Below are 15,733 nucleotides of genomic sequence, written 5' to 3' on the forward strand. Positions count from 1 at the left end.
AGGAGGCTGTAACCATGCCCTATTTCCTCCAGCAGATTCAGACTACACAGGACTCAAACTATTTTTTATTATTATTGAAATGTTTTTTATTTTGTTTACGAATGCATATGTTCACCTGTTGTGTTCCCATAAAACACGCAGCCACAGTACGGCATGATAGATTGCACGATGAACCACAAATGGGGCAGAATAAATATGTTGTCGTGTTTATAGCTGCACTGTGTTTTGATCATCTGTCTTACAAAGACACCCTCAGAAAGCATGGACTGTAAGAGCATTTATTGTGTGGGTGAAATGGAGCTAGATGTCATAATCTACAGCGCAGAATAGCATGTTCGACTGAGCAGGCCTATACACACCTCGGTCAATGGAGAGCATCACTCTCTGATCTATCACGACGAACATGGCCTGTGCTTCTGTGTTTCATTTAACCTCCTTTTTCTCTCCCCTTCCTCTCCCTCTTCGGTCTCTCTCGCACTCCCTCCATCTTGGTAACTGGGTGTGGGGGTGGTCCCGCCCCATTACCAGACCCTCTGTGATAAACGGTATCCCCATGGTAACATCCTTCAATCCCCCACCCACCCCCTTGAGACCGGAGACTCGTAAGGGGAAGAGAATGTATGGCGCTGGGCTAGCCTTGGAGACGGCCGTGATGGATGGTCTACCGGGGTCAACGTGCACAGCCAATCATAGGTCAGTAACCCTGACGCTAAGGAGGAGGGACGGGTGCATTAGGCCTGTCTGTGCATACACCTCTGGAGTGTGCATGTGTGTGCGCATGCACGTGTGCATGTGTGGGCGGGTGTGTGCGTGTGCGTGTGTACAGTCCCAGTCAAAAGTTTGGACACACCTTCTCATTCAATGGTTTTTCTTTATTTTTTTTATTATTTTCTACATTGTAGATTCATATTGAAGACATCAAAACTATGAAGGAACACATATGGAATCATGTAGTAAACAAAAAAGTGTTAAACACACCAGAATATGGTTTATATTTTAGATTCTTCAAAGTAGCCACCTTTTGCTTTGATGACAGCTTTGCACACTCTTGGCAAGGTGTGTCCAAACTTTTGACTGGTACTGTATGTGTGTGCGTGGTGTGTGTGTGTGTGTGTGTGTGTGCGTGGCGTGTGTGTGTGCGTGTATGTGCGCGTGCACATCTGACACTAATAGTTCAAGTTACTCTGTATTTAGAGAAGAGCTCAGGGTCCACAGAGGTCGTCCAGGTGTGGTGATTAGAAGCATTAACATTCTTCTCAATGCTAAACCCTCCTATAGTAAAAAAGAAGTTTCATATAGGCTGGGATTATTGCTATCTTATCCAACCCTCCAAACTCTGTGTTAATCATTCAATATTATGTTCCTTCTATCTTTCATTTAATCTTTATTTTACCAGGTATAGGTATACAGTCTCTTACACGGTTTGGCTGCTGGCTGAGGATCATTCAAATTGTCTGTTTCATGTGAAGCCAGTGCAGATATGATAGATATGATAGATATTATAAATAGATTCTCCCTGAGATGAATGCATGTGATGGAAGCATCTTTGAATTCTGTAACATACCTGACACTCAATCTCTGGGGGTGGGGGGAATTTACCTTGATACACCAGACTGATGCTCCTCTGACTTCTTCCATTATTTACTTGCATTTATTCCTTTAATCATTGCTGCCTATTTATCTTAAATGTTTTGCGTGCGTGCGTGCGTGCGTGCGTGCGTGTGTGTTCAACCGATGCCTTGCCTAACCACACATCCTGTCCTTTCTGTGGCAGACATACCAGTCCTTGACACACATGGTAGTTTTGTCTTCCTTTTAGCTTGTTTGTATTTGCTCAGCTGGATAAAGAAGAGGATTCATTCTTTCACCTCTGACACGCTCCAATTGCTTAGATGTGTTTTTCTTAGTTGTTTCACTTACTTTCTCTGTGGTAGAGCAGATGGATACTGTTCACTGCATCACTTCTCCAACCAGGAAGAATGTGGGAGACACAGACAGAGTCAATATTGACGGTGGTTTCCTTGTTTCTTTGTCACCTTGACTGAAGCCTATTGTGTGTGACTTTTAGAGACCTTTAACTTAACTGTGTGTGTGTGTGTGTGTGTGTGTGTGTGTGTGTGTGTGTGTGTGTGTGTGTGTGTGTGTGTGTGTGTGTGTGTGTGTGTGTGTGTGTGTGTGCGTGCGTGCGTGTGTGTGTGCGCACGCGTGCGTGGGACTAAAGGGTGTTCTGCCATGCTTGTAGGGTGGCTGGACCTTCTAATGATTTGGTAAATGAGCCGGAAAGCAGATGACTGTCTGTTGAGTTTCCTTGCCCTTGAAATCTGATGTAAACATTTGATTACCAGTCAAAAGTTTGGATACACCTTGCCAAGAGTGTGCAAAGCTGTCATCAAAGCAAAAAGGTGGCTACTTTGGAGAATCTAAAATATAAAACATATTCTGGTTTGTTTAACACTTTTTTGTTTACTACATAATTCCATATGTGTTCCTTCATAGTTTTGATGTCTTCAATATTAATCTACAATGTAGGAAATAATAAACATACAGAAAAACCATTGAATGAGAAGGTGTGTCCAAACTTTTGACTGGTACTGTACATTTCAATAAACATATGATTATGCATGTCTCTTCTCATTATTGTATTGGTTACCTGACCTGTTGTAATAATACCGTCACTCCTGGTTGATTTGTGCATTTCAAGTAGGATATTAATTGAATGACACCAATTTTGAAGAGTGTGAGTTGTCTAAAGTCATCAATTGGGCCAAGTTATGGCCATCTCATGCCGGTAGTTTTCTACCAGTTTGGTATGAAATAGGCTTCTCTTCATTTTACTTACCAATATACTCAAGAGAAATGCTGTCAGCTGATTCCTCATGAGAAAAAGGTCTATTCTATGAACACCTGTTTCTGCCATAATTGGATTCCATTTGGACAAAGTAATGGGGATAACTGATCAAAGTTCGCTTGCGTAATTACCTCATTAATTAAAGCCAAGTACAAAAGCTTCCAATTTTGACCTTTGGCCTAACTGAATAGCAGGAATAGAGAGATTCATTCATTGATCCAGCAACATACTACCCCTGGTCTTCCTCTCATGCTCTTCTACCTGACACACTGACAGATAGACCGCCTGGGAACGGAAACACAGGATGTGTGTGTGTGTGTGTGTGTGTGTGTGTGTGTGTGTGTGTGTGTGTGTGTGTGTGTGTGTGTGTGTGTGTGTGTGTGTGTGTGTGTGTGTGTGTGTGTGTGTGTGTGTGTGTGATCCTATTATTAAAGGAATTCTTTTTTATTTGAATTCCCCACCAGCTCATTTTAGCAGCTTCCCTGTCTGTGGGGTGTTTCTCCTTCTGAAGGAATGTGTGCTAGTGGGCTGGGATGCGCTTCAGCAGACACTGTCTCTGACTTGATCTTGCTTTGGTCACCAGAAATGATTATCTTGCATAACACTGTTCATGATAATCCATTGGGCTTCAATCTACAGTAACCATTGTATGATAGATAGTGTACACAGACATATAACCAGATTTATAAATAACGAACATCACATTCATCAATGGTAATCATCCTTAACAATTTATCTCAATTTAATCATCTTATTTCACTATAAAGTGAATGTAATGAAACTGCTTCGTGTTCTACACGACACAAGATTTAGTGTGTCTCGGATTTCTAACAGCTTTTATATCGGTGTCTTCTGCTTTAGGGGATTATTGTGGGCTTTGACAGCAGACAAAGCATTTTCCATCGCTCTGGGGCCCTATCTGTGGATAGAAAACAAGCTTGTGCTGCTCAATCGCTCTGTCAAAATAGCAGCAAACGGTTATAGATAATCCTTCTAGAGGAATCCACCCAGAGACAGAGATAGGATTGACGTCACCCTCCCACCTCAGAGACCATACTGGTGTCTCTCCTCCTGTCACCTCCCCCTCTTTTCCCACACCGTCTGAAAGAAGGGAGGAAAGGAAGAAAGAGAAGTAGAGGAAGAGAGAGAAACAGAGAGAGAGGCGAGAGAGGTGATTCAAACATATTGTTTATGTAAATCAGGTGATAAGGTCTAGCTGACACCAGTCAATCGCAGTCTGAACACAATAAGTCTGTGATTCATAATTTATCTACCGTGATCTGCTTGCCACCTCACATCGCATCAGAGGCAACAATACATACAGTATTTGTCGGACAGGGTCTGGGTCAATTTAATTTCAATTTACAAAGTAAAATGACATGACGAATCAATGAATGCAGATAGAGCATTCATTTTAAATGATTTCTCAGTAACTGAAAATGAGACGATTTTTTACCTCAGACGTTTTTCCATTTTTTTTTATTGTAATTTTAAATCACTTCCTGAATTGACTGAACTTAATTTGAATTGACCCCAAGCCTGGTCCTGCAATAAATGCATCTTTAAAACCATAGACTCTTCAAACCTACCTGTGAAAATTCAAAAAAAAAAATAATCTAGGTCAGTTGCTCTCCTCATCCTTCCTTTGCTTGCGATAGAAGATGTGCAGAGGGATTATTTGTCAAGAGTGCAACGTGACTCCCTCGTGTGGCGAGGGAAAAGCCAGGCAGCCAGACAGACAGTGTCACCTGGATTCTACAAGATGTCCCCTCGTTTGTCTGGAGTTTACCTCAGAGCGCCGGAAACAATGTCATTTTTTAACGAAGGACTATAACTGTCGTCGCTGACACCGCCTTTCCTTTTCCAGGTGCGAAACCATCTTGTCAGTCCTTTGTGTGGTTCTGTAAAGCCCTTTGTCCATGCTGTCTCTTTGACTGACAAGTGGTGTCTCTTGGTAATGGTTATTCTCACGTCTTCCAAACGGCTCAAGGTGAGCTTTTTACTGCAGTAACAGTGGAGATCCCATCTTTTTTTACAGCAGCAGTGAGAGTTGGAGAGTTTCAGTAATGAGTGGATGTAGTATGAAGAGAGTGATACAGAATACAGTACAGCAGCTAGACCCCATTGCCCCCTTCACCTGACCCATGTCAAAGAATAGCCAACACTACTAGAAACACTACCGCCTTTCCCAGCATATAACTGCCATTCTCCACTTACTGTATGTCTAGGCCTAACTGTACATATTGTTTATAGTGAGCCCAAGCAGTATTGTAGCTACATAAACACACTTGGAAATGAGATGTTAAAGGGGAAATATGCAGTTTCTTTCCTCTTTAAAGCCTTATGCCTGAATATGCTTTTCAGGGACATTGATTCCATAGTGCCAGGCAATGTCAATTGAGCACTTGCTGCGGGTGTGTAACCTGCAACTTGTGTGTGTGTGGCTCATTGGCTACCTACTGCCTTGGAGCAGCAAGCATTTCTCAGTGAGTGTAATCATTGCGGACAGTGGCTTCTCATCGGAGAAAAGAGAGGGAAATTGAATGGAGGTGTTGTCTGCAGTGGGCCTCAATGGTATGGGTGTCACATAATGCCTCAGGAGTTTGATTGGGAGTCATTATGTCCACAGAGGAAGCAGGGGCGGACGTCTGCTTTTGAACTCTGCGTAATTGTTTGGGAGTTTGCTTGCCAATTACCATGACTAAGTCACTTACCCGGGGTAACATTTGGTTACCTAATGTGCACATGTCACACACACTTCAAAGCAGGCGTATATTTAGCATTTCATTAACTTCGGTAGGCTTATTTGTGAATGTCAAATTCAAATCTGTCTCTCCTTTGTTTTTAGTGTCCAATTAATCACATCCATGGATAGTATCAAAACAATATTGTTGACATGCATCTTATTAGTGGCTTTGCTAAGTGAGGTAAACCTCGTTCAACCTCTTGATCCTTCCCTGTGACACAAGTTGATAACCATAACATTGTGTTTAACGGAAGTATTTTAGTCAGAATCATCACAAAGGGCATTACCACACACATTTAGGAGAGGATAAGCTTTCCGTTGCCCTTGGATATGTCCCTGAAATATGGACTTATGGGTACCAGATCTGAGTCGAAAAGTATTTTAAATATTTGGAGCGTTTACTTCAGCCTGACTGGAGTGCCAGGTGGGTGTTTTTTAAACTTGTAAGACCCTATCATTGATTCCATAGTGCCAGGCAAACTCAACTGAGCACAGCTATACCATTCAAACCCAGGTCTGATGGCTAACCCTGTGTGGCACCTGACTGTGAATTAGATGGGCTGCAATCATTAGATGTTCATTTTAACATCTAATGATAGAGTGTGTGGGTCTGTAGTCAGAGTGTGGGCCTGTAGTCAGAGTGTGGGCCTGTAGTCAGAGTGTGGGCCTGTAGTCAGAGTGTGGGTCTGTAGTCAGTGTGTGGGTCTGTAGTCAGTGTGTGGGCCTGTAGTCAGTGTGTGGGTCTGTAGTCAGTGTGTGGGTCTGTAGTCAGAGTGTGGGTCTATAGTCAGTGTGTGGGCCTGTAGTCAGAGTGTGGGTCTGTAGTCAGAGTGTGGGTCTGTAGTCAGAGTGTGGGTCTGTAGTCAGAGTGTGGGCCTGTAGTCAGAGTGTGGGTCTGTAGTCAGAGTGTGGGTCTGTAGTCAGTGTGTGGGTCTGTAGTCAGAGTGTGGGTCTGTAGTCAGAGTGTGGGTCTGTAGTCAGTGTGTGGGTCTGTAGTCAGAGTGTGGGTCTGTAGTCAGAGTGTGGGTCTGTAGTCAGAGTGTGGGCCTGTAGTCAGAGTGTGGGTCTGTAGTCAGTGTGTGGGTCTGTAGTCAGTGTGTGGGTCTGTAGTCAGAGTGTGGGTCTGTAGTCAGAGTGTGGGTCTGTAGTCAGTGTGTGGGTCTGTAGTCAGTGTGTGGGTCTGTAGTCAGTGTGTGGGTCTGTAGTCAGAGTGTGGGCCTGTAGTCAGAGTGTGGGCCTGTAGTCAGAGTGTGGGCCTGTAGTCAGTGTGTGGGCCTGTAGTCAGTGTGTGGGTCTGTAGTCAGTGTGTGGGTCTGTAGTCAGTGTGTGGGTCTGTAGTCAGAGTGTGGGTCTGTAGTCAGAGTGTGGGCCTGTGGTCAGTCTGCTAAAGAGAGTCCACACTGCAACTTTATGGGCTACTTCTGCGTCACAGTCTCCTTATGTTTCAAATGTTAAGCAATTATTGTGTGTGGTAGTGTGTGTGTGTGTGTGTGTGTGTGTGTGTGTGTGTGTGTGTGTGTTGGGGGGGGAGTGGGGTAAGGTGTTTATTTGAGTGGCGTAGCATTAAAGTATATTTGTGTGTGTGTGTGTGTGTGTGTGTGTGTGTGTGTGTGTGTGTGTGTGTGTGTGTGTGTGTTATGAATCTGTGTGTGTTTGCTTGTGGACCTGTTTACAATAAGTCTTGGACAAGTGGGGGTGGGGGTATTCACAGGGGTGTTGTGCTTGCTGTCACCCCGCTGATCAATGTCCCAGCTGCTGATTCGCCGCGGACTGAACAAATTCCACCACAGGCCGAGACACATCCGCCGCAATCATCTCAATTCTGCCACACAATGACTTCTTAATAACAGAGCTAATCCCTCGGGGTTGATGTGATAAGTCTGATCCATCACCGCTGATTTCACTCTGCACTCCAAGTCATGGTCCCCTTCTGCCAAGAATGGCACATTTTCAATATAACATCCTCCCTGACTGACACAGAGCCAAGTAGGGGTAATAAATTGGTGCCTGGTGCCAATGGAATTGGCGCCTGGTGCCAATGGAAAACCCCTAAGCAAATGTTGGAGATTAGAGAGGGAGCGAGTACATATTTGCTTCCTGTTGTTTTCGCAGTTGTATTAACTCTGTGTTTGTGCTCAATGTACTGTAAGAACAGGCAATGAGCACGGAACATGTTGACTGACTATGCAAACGTGAATCGTTTTTTATTGCAATGTGAACCGAATATACTGTATGAATTGAATGACGGAGTGAAATACGTCGCGACTCCTGTGCTACACCGGGATGCAGCGTGCCCAAACATAAACGGACCCTTCAGAACAGTGATTTAACCTGCTACCCCCAGAAAGGTGAAGCGTTGCGAGCGTGAATGCAAAATAACACAGTCTGTTTCTGCAAGGAACTTCAAATGTGTCGATTTCTGATTTTAAGAGTCCTGTCAAATCTGAGTATCTTCGTGTTGGGGTTTGTCCTCTACAGCACCTCCAAATATAAACAAGGACTCTATCAGCTCGTTTTTCATACAGGCACCACTATTGCATGTGTTCCAGTATGTGCTACTATTGTCAATGTTTCTATTACATTGCTATACTTATGAAGCTGAGTGAATATGTTCATGTATGCGAATATACGCATGTGGATCCGAGGAAAATAGATTGCAAATGTAAATTTGCTGCTGCTACAGGAGCTGCTCAACATCTACTCTTTAAACATGCGCCGATGTAGCAGGTAACACTGAATACAACAAGAGTCAAAGTATACACAAGTATATACTGAAATGTAGAAAGTAATCAAAATAAAGAAAAACCATTGAATGAGAAGGTGTGTCCCTGTTGACTGGTACTGTAGCAGGTAACACTGAATACAACAAGAGTCAAAGTATACACAAATATATATTGAAATGTAGAAAGTAATCAAAATAAAGAAAAACCATTGAATGAGAAGGTGTGTCCAAACTGTTGACTGGTACGGTAGCAGGTAACACTGAATACAACAAGAGTCTATCAACTCTGTCTCACAATCATCTCACGGATGTGGTGATTTCACGTGAGCGGTTTAGCAGGGCTGTGAAGATCATCTGAACCTGAGGAGATGACTGGTATTGATTGCCCAATGATTGCCAATATATGGCGGCGTCAGATTTCAAGTTTCACGAGGGAGAAATGCGGATGTCATGTTACTTATCACTTGGGCCAGGAGTTTTACTTAAAGTCCTGGCCCTATTTTCAGTAAGTATTACTATTCAGCAGAATACACATTTTTATGTCACAGTTATACACATACAAATGTCAAATGAAGCATAGAGAGACCATAACAAACTAAAAGACATTTGATCACACATTGTTTACCATGGGGTAGATGGGGGTAGAGGGGGGTAGATGGGGGTAGATGGGGGTAGAGGGGGGTAGATGGGGGTAGAGGGTGAGAGACATAAAGGAGAGGGGAGTGGAGAGGAGGAGACCTAGAGCAATAAACACAGACGTCCCCTCGTGTTTACTGAGGACAAATGGGGGACTCCATGTTGGGCATAGAAAAGGTCAAATGTTGTCTCATAGCCCTGCTTCATGCCATAACCGCTACTCATACTGCATGGCAGCCCTGCCCTTTCAAACAAAGACTCTTTTATACGCTCGCTGTACACTGTAGGAGACAGTCACACTTTGAAAATGAGTGAATCTGTTGTCTGACCACACAAATCTGACAAAGCATCATTTCAATTGCAGTTAAAGATGTTTTAGGGTTTGCGCTGTATCTTTTAGATTTCAACCAATTTTTAGATTTCAACCAAATACTGTGAATGTCTCCTTTTAGCAGTAGGCTAAAGAGAGAGAGAGAGAGAGAGAGAGAGTGGGGGAGACAAAGGGACAGAGAGGGAGAGTGTCCTCAGTATGTGCATATCTGAGCTTTATATAGGATTAATTCCACTAGGACTCGATGTGTTATTCAGTTCCACTTCGCACAGGAAGGAAGTCAAGTATCAGAGGATTCATGTGTGTCATGTGCTCCTTTGTAAGGACACAATCGTATTATTGATATGGGAAAACTGAAGCACAGCTGCACGCATACGATTATCAAGTTGTACAGTATCATGCTGTCCATCTGTTTCTGCCAGGGCTGAAGGTGCCTTTTGACCTAGTCATACAAAATCCATTATGCATATTGTTATTCCCTTTCCTACTGTCTCCCTGTTGACTATGAAAGGATAACAGAGAGACACCTTCAGAATTTTTTATGAGGTAAACATCTGCTTGGAAAAGTACTGTATTTCAAATGGCGCAAGAGTTATGATGTCTTGTGACAGCTGTGTGATATTAGAAAAGAGCAACCCAACTCAGTCTCTCGGCATTTTACAAAACAAGTGACTAGTATCAGACACCTGGGTGGATCAGTGCATTCTCTGATCCCGAGCAGTCATCACGCTGTGACGCACCCTGTTACAGATGGGGGGCGCACTCCCCAGCGCGGCCCCTAGGGGTCTCCCTCCGGCCGCCCACCGTGCCGCCTCACTAATCTAATCACCGGCACCTGTGTTTAATGGTCACTGTTGCTTTATGTACCCTCACTTCCCTTCCCTCCCCGCCGGTTCTTCTCTGCGTGTTCGCCGTTTGTTGCTCGCTTCGAGGAACGTAAGCTGTTGTATATACGGGTTCTGGTTTAAGTCTGGTTTAAGATTAGATTTGTGTTTGTATCGTGTTTTGCCTTCTCTACTTTAAAGTAAAGATCCTTTTGTTTGTTACCGCTACCTACTACCTTCATATGCACCGCACCTGGGTCCGATCATCCTACCTAAAGCCTCACAGCACCCTGTGACATCACCTGACTAGCACTATAGTCATTACTATGAGACATAAACTGTCGTTGCAGCTCGAGGCCTAGCAAAGAGATAACCATTGTGCTTGCACACGTGCAATGTACATGGAGGGCAAATTACTTAGTGTGTGTGTGTGTGTGTGTGTGTGTGTGTGTGTGTGTGTGTGTGTGTGTGTGTGTGTGTGTGTGTGTGTGTGTGTGTGTGCAAGCACTGTGTCCCTCTGGTTGACCTGACTCAGAGAGTCTATGTATACCATTGTGTAATAAGAACACTTTACACAAATGAATAATTCACAACACTATTGCCGTACAGTGATACTTCAATGTGGGAGGGGACCCTGGGGAAGTACCGCCTTGCTGATGTTGACAGTTTTGTAATGGTGTCAGTTTGGAGTGAGGTTCATTTGCCTTTTACCCACGAGAGGCGCAACAAAACAAGATTTACAGTACAAAGCTAGCAAGTGAAAAATAGGCCACCTTAGGCCACTTGATAATATACCAGAAGAATTTGCATATTCGTTCCACACACTGTGCTCAATAAAGTGTTTTTTTCCGGTTCTCTTCTATTCAATTCTGTACTACTCCTTTGAATAGGAACAGCGGACGTAAGACACATACCACTGGGTCCAGGAATGTTTGCACTTTGACCTCAGAGGTGACGGGTCTGTAGACAAGGTCAGAGGGCACTGGGCTAGCATCACACTGGCCAGGTGCAAGAACAGCACATAAAAAAGTGAGAGTCATGGACAGAGCCCTACTGTACTGTATGCCTTGGCGTTCAAAAGGTCTGGCCGTCAATGTTCAGGTTATCACATCATTTAAAAGGTAGCCTCAAAGCGAACCCTTTCTCAGAATTGATAATTAAAGGTTTAATGAAAAGCCTCTGTCATGAAAAACACATCAAAACACAGCTGACTGCAAGAGGGACTCAGGAGTCATTCCTCATAACTATAACTGTGGTTTATTAATTGTTGTTGTTGTCTTGGGTGGCACATTTTTGGCAACAGCAGTAATTACAAAAGCTTTTATGTACGCATCCTGTTATGAAGGTAAACAAATCAACATAGACTAAATTAGTGGACAACCTAAATGCTACCTGTTGTAAAGATCATAATGAAGAAGCTGTGGCAAGTGCAGAAGAAGCATATTACGTGATAGTGGTGCGATTAACTACCAGCCAACACGTAACTGTGCAAGGGAGCTGACTCCTTGTGACCTTTAACTGCTGAAGACAGTGCTTCAATAATGTTTTGGAAACATGTCTAATAGCTGCCCTCATCACGGTTTTATCTCACTGTCTCGTGAACAAGCTAAGACACTCTTCAAGTCAAACTAAACTGGGAGATTAAGGGCTTTACTCAGGTCTGACAATATTCCCTCACGGGAGAGGAAATGCTTAAAGGTGTACTGTCTGTCAAGCATTGGACCGTGAAATTGGCTTTCCGATGTAATTTGAAGACTTGATAAACAACAACTGATTTTACAATTTGTTTGTCTGATAAGAAAGAAAGCAGTGTTGCCGTATTAGAATTGTATGGATGATGTAGTGCACTAGCCTCTATTTGCTTGTTTGTCAATTCCATTCATTATCAACCTTTGTTGAGAAATGTTGGCCAACATCTATTGTGGAAATTAAATGGATTTTCTCTTGGTTGTTACTTGATGTCAGTGCCAAATGTGTGCCAATTGCATGCAACTGTAACCATTTACAATGGAATTAAACACATTACTGTGTAACATGTCAGACAAATCCATGCAAATTGATTTTGCAGTTGTGTGTACTATGATACACCTTTCATCACAATTTCCCCAAATAGCCATTTTCACTCTCGACATTTGGAGGGAGAAGAAATACATTTTAGTCAATGTTTAAGCTACTGCTGTAGCCTACATGAAATGTCTGTGGTTACGATCAAATGAAACTTTGTCAGCGCCATGGGTTGGACAGGGTTCCATGTTGTGTGTCTCTTGCATGTTTTGATGTGGAATCCCTCGGGACACAATTGCTGGAGTACCAGTCAAAAGTTTGGACACACCTTCTCATTCAATGGTTTTTCTTTATTTTTTATTATTTTCTACATTGTAGATTAATATTGAAGACATCAAAACTATGAAGGAACACATATGGAATTATGTAGTAAACAAAAAAAGTGTTAAACAAACCAGAATATGGTTTATATTTTAGATTCTTCAAAGTAGCCACCTTTTGCTTTGATGACAGCTTTGCACACTCTTGGCAAGGTGTGTCCCAACTTTTGACTGGTACTGTATGTGCCAATGACGTCGCTCCTCATTGGGAAGTTGATGAGAAAGTGGGGATATGCCATTTGTCAGAGACCTGTCTTACTCAGTCCCTCAGCACGAACTTCACAAGGTGAGACCAGCTTCATTTTGTTATTCCCCTAGTCCACGCCTTCACAACACTAATTGAAGACGAACAATGATTGTTTTGTGGCATGAGTGGTTATGGTATTGCTTAATAATACGCAACATTGAAGAAGGTTAGGCTACACTAGGTTAAGGTTTTTTTACATGGATTATGTTTTATTTGACTGGCCTGTGGTGATGGAGATGTGCCAAGCAGCATGCTGTAGATGTTCATTCGTTTGGATAGGGGTTGGCGAGGTCAGGTTGAATTGTAGGGCAAAATAAAATAGATGCACTGCAGAGAGTTTTTGCAGTAAATTCCGAACATGCATGGAATATTTTTGTCTAGACAGACTAGTTTTTTTTGTTGTTTTTATTTTAATATATATAATAATATATTATACTTTTAAGCAGATCACTAATTATATAGTATGTGGCTAAAGGCACAGTCTGTAATACCTATGTACAGTACCAGTCAATGGTTTTTCTTTATTTTTTATTATTTTCTACATTGTAGATTCATATTGAAGACATTAAAACTATGAAGGAACACATATGGAATTATGTAGTAAACAAAAAAGTGTTAAACAAACCAGAATATGGTTTATATTTTAGATTCTTCAAAGTAGCCACCTTTTGCTTTGATGACAGCTTTGCACACTCTTGGCAAGGTGTGTCCAAACTTTTGACTGGTACTGTATGTAATTTCAAACAAAGAAATGTGAAACCCCCCTTTTATGAACATTATTATAACCAAAACAGTAAGGATTGTTTACTACTACTGTTACTACCTGGTATTTGCTTGCATGAGACTGTAAAGAAATTATGTATTGCTGAAAATCATGTTTTTCCAGTGAGCATGACAGGTGTGTCATAGAAATGAAGAGCTATTGCATGTGAAAATACATTTGCCCCATGATTAGGTGTATGTTGGTGGCCCAGTCTTGGATGGTATATGCAACCATGACAGAGTGCGACTTTAATTAACAGCAAAAAATGCAAGTGGTATGAGCAGATTTGAGGGCTTGGAGAACGAGACTAATATTAATCAGCAGTTCAGATTCGCCTCTGAAATGACATCAGACCAAGCGAAAAATTAAATTAAATACAAATGACTCACATCATGGAGTCATTAAATGCATCTGCTTGGACTGTTTTTACTGGCTGAGGACAGCACATGCAACGTTAAATTGGAATAAGCTACGGCATGGAACTGAAATGTTGAATTTGTTATGCACGTATTATTTTAAGTTCAACAAAAACATTCCTAATGTCCCATCGTTCCTGTTTTACATCTCGTGTTCTATTTAATCCCATGTTGACTGACAAACAATGATACATAGGAGTGCAAACTATCATCCAAAATGGTCAGATGAACTGACAAGGTAATCACCAGGTAAAACAGACTGTGTAAAAACCAAATCAAAAATGCCTATTGCCCCCCGCCCTGTGGTGATAAAGCTGCATTGCATTGTAGAAGAAACGACCATATCCTTTACTGCTGGCTGGTATATCACTTACTCTCATGCATACCCCAAGCCTGTGAAAACACATGATTCAATAAACATGTCTTTCACAGCCTATAGGCTTCATGCAAGAGTACGTGGTGGTATGTGTTACCCTGGGAGATGAACATAAAACATTGAAAAGAAATCTATTAAATTGTAGGGCAAAGCCTTTCTCTATGAAACTACTTTTCACTTCCTCTTTTTGACATGTATAAGCTATAATGCTCCAGTACTTCCCTGTTCATGACATCATAATGATCAGCTGTTACATAATGTCAAATGCTAGTAATCTCTACAGTTCTGGAAGTCCAAGTAATTTGCCCCTTCATAATACATCAAAATGGTACTGTAATTTAATGCATTACACTTCAGAAATTTCAAAGGGATAATGATGAATCAGTTGAAGAAGTTCAGTACAGATTGATATAGAGTAGGTAAATGCACATTTAACAAGTCAAAGTTTTACATGTTTATTGTCAATATATTGTCAATATTTTTGAGAATGACGTGATATAATTTTATACAGTACCAGTCAAACGTTTGGACACACCTTGCCAAGAGTGTGCAAAGCTGTCATCAAAGCAAAAGGTGGCAACTTTGAAGAATCTAAAATATAAAACATATTCTGGTTTGTTTAACACTTTTTTTGTTTACTACATAATTCCATATGTGTTCCTTCATAGTTTTGATGTCTTCAATATTAATCTACAATGTAGAAAATAATAAAAAATAAAGAAAAACCATTGAATGAAAAGGCGTGTCCAAACTTTTGACTGGTACTGTATATATATTTTCTTTTATTTATGTGGCAATGTGTGACAATTACTTTGTAAAATTGTTTGTGTTTTGTTGTTTCCGTTACTTAAACGACTAGGCACATTCTCTTCAAACTTAATCCAACAAAATAATGTAAATATGGGGGTTTATCCAATAGAGACACATATCTGCTGTCTTTACCTATACTATGTACTAGCTCATATGGGACCCCTCAGAATTAAGTGGTACCAAATGTTTCGCTTTTTTTTTTTCTCTGCAACAATGGGGCAGTGTTGAGCTTGCTCGTTTGCAGACCTGCGGTTGTATATTGCAAAAAGAGGGATCTGAGAGTTGCAGGTTTGTTTTGTTGAAGGCAGTACGGGGTCACAAATCCAAAATCTCCACACTGACCACTGATATGATTCCTTCACGGTCTAATAATTTTCAAAGGTTTCATTTCATTCTTTTGTACAGTTCAACAGGTGGATGGAAAAAGCCAGAGTATGATGGAGGTGGAACGAAAATCTTCTGACACCGACTGTGTATCAGTTTCGGGAAACCTCTACTGCACTTTTACAATGGGCGAGGAGAGCAATATAGCTTCCAGATGTGCGCCTATTTAATTTATTCACCCCTTCAGTTTCTTTTAACTAGAAGCAGGGGCTGTACATTAGAGACCTGATGTTGTAGCAGATGACA

Source organism: Argentina silus, assembly GCF_951799395.1.
Source record: "Argentina silus genome assembly, chromosome: 7".
Taxonomy (NCBI): domain Eukaryota; kingdom Metazoa; phylum Chordata; class Actinopteri; order Argentiniformes; family Argentinidae; genus Argentina; species Argentina silus.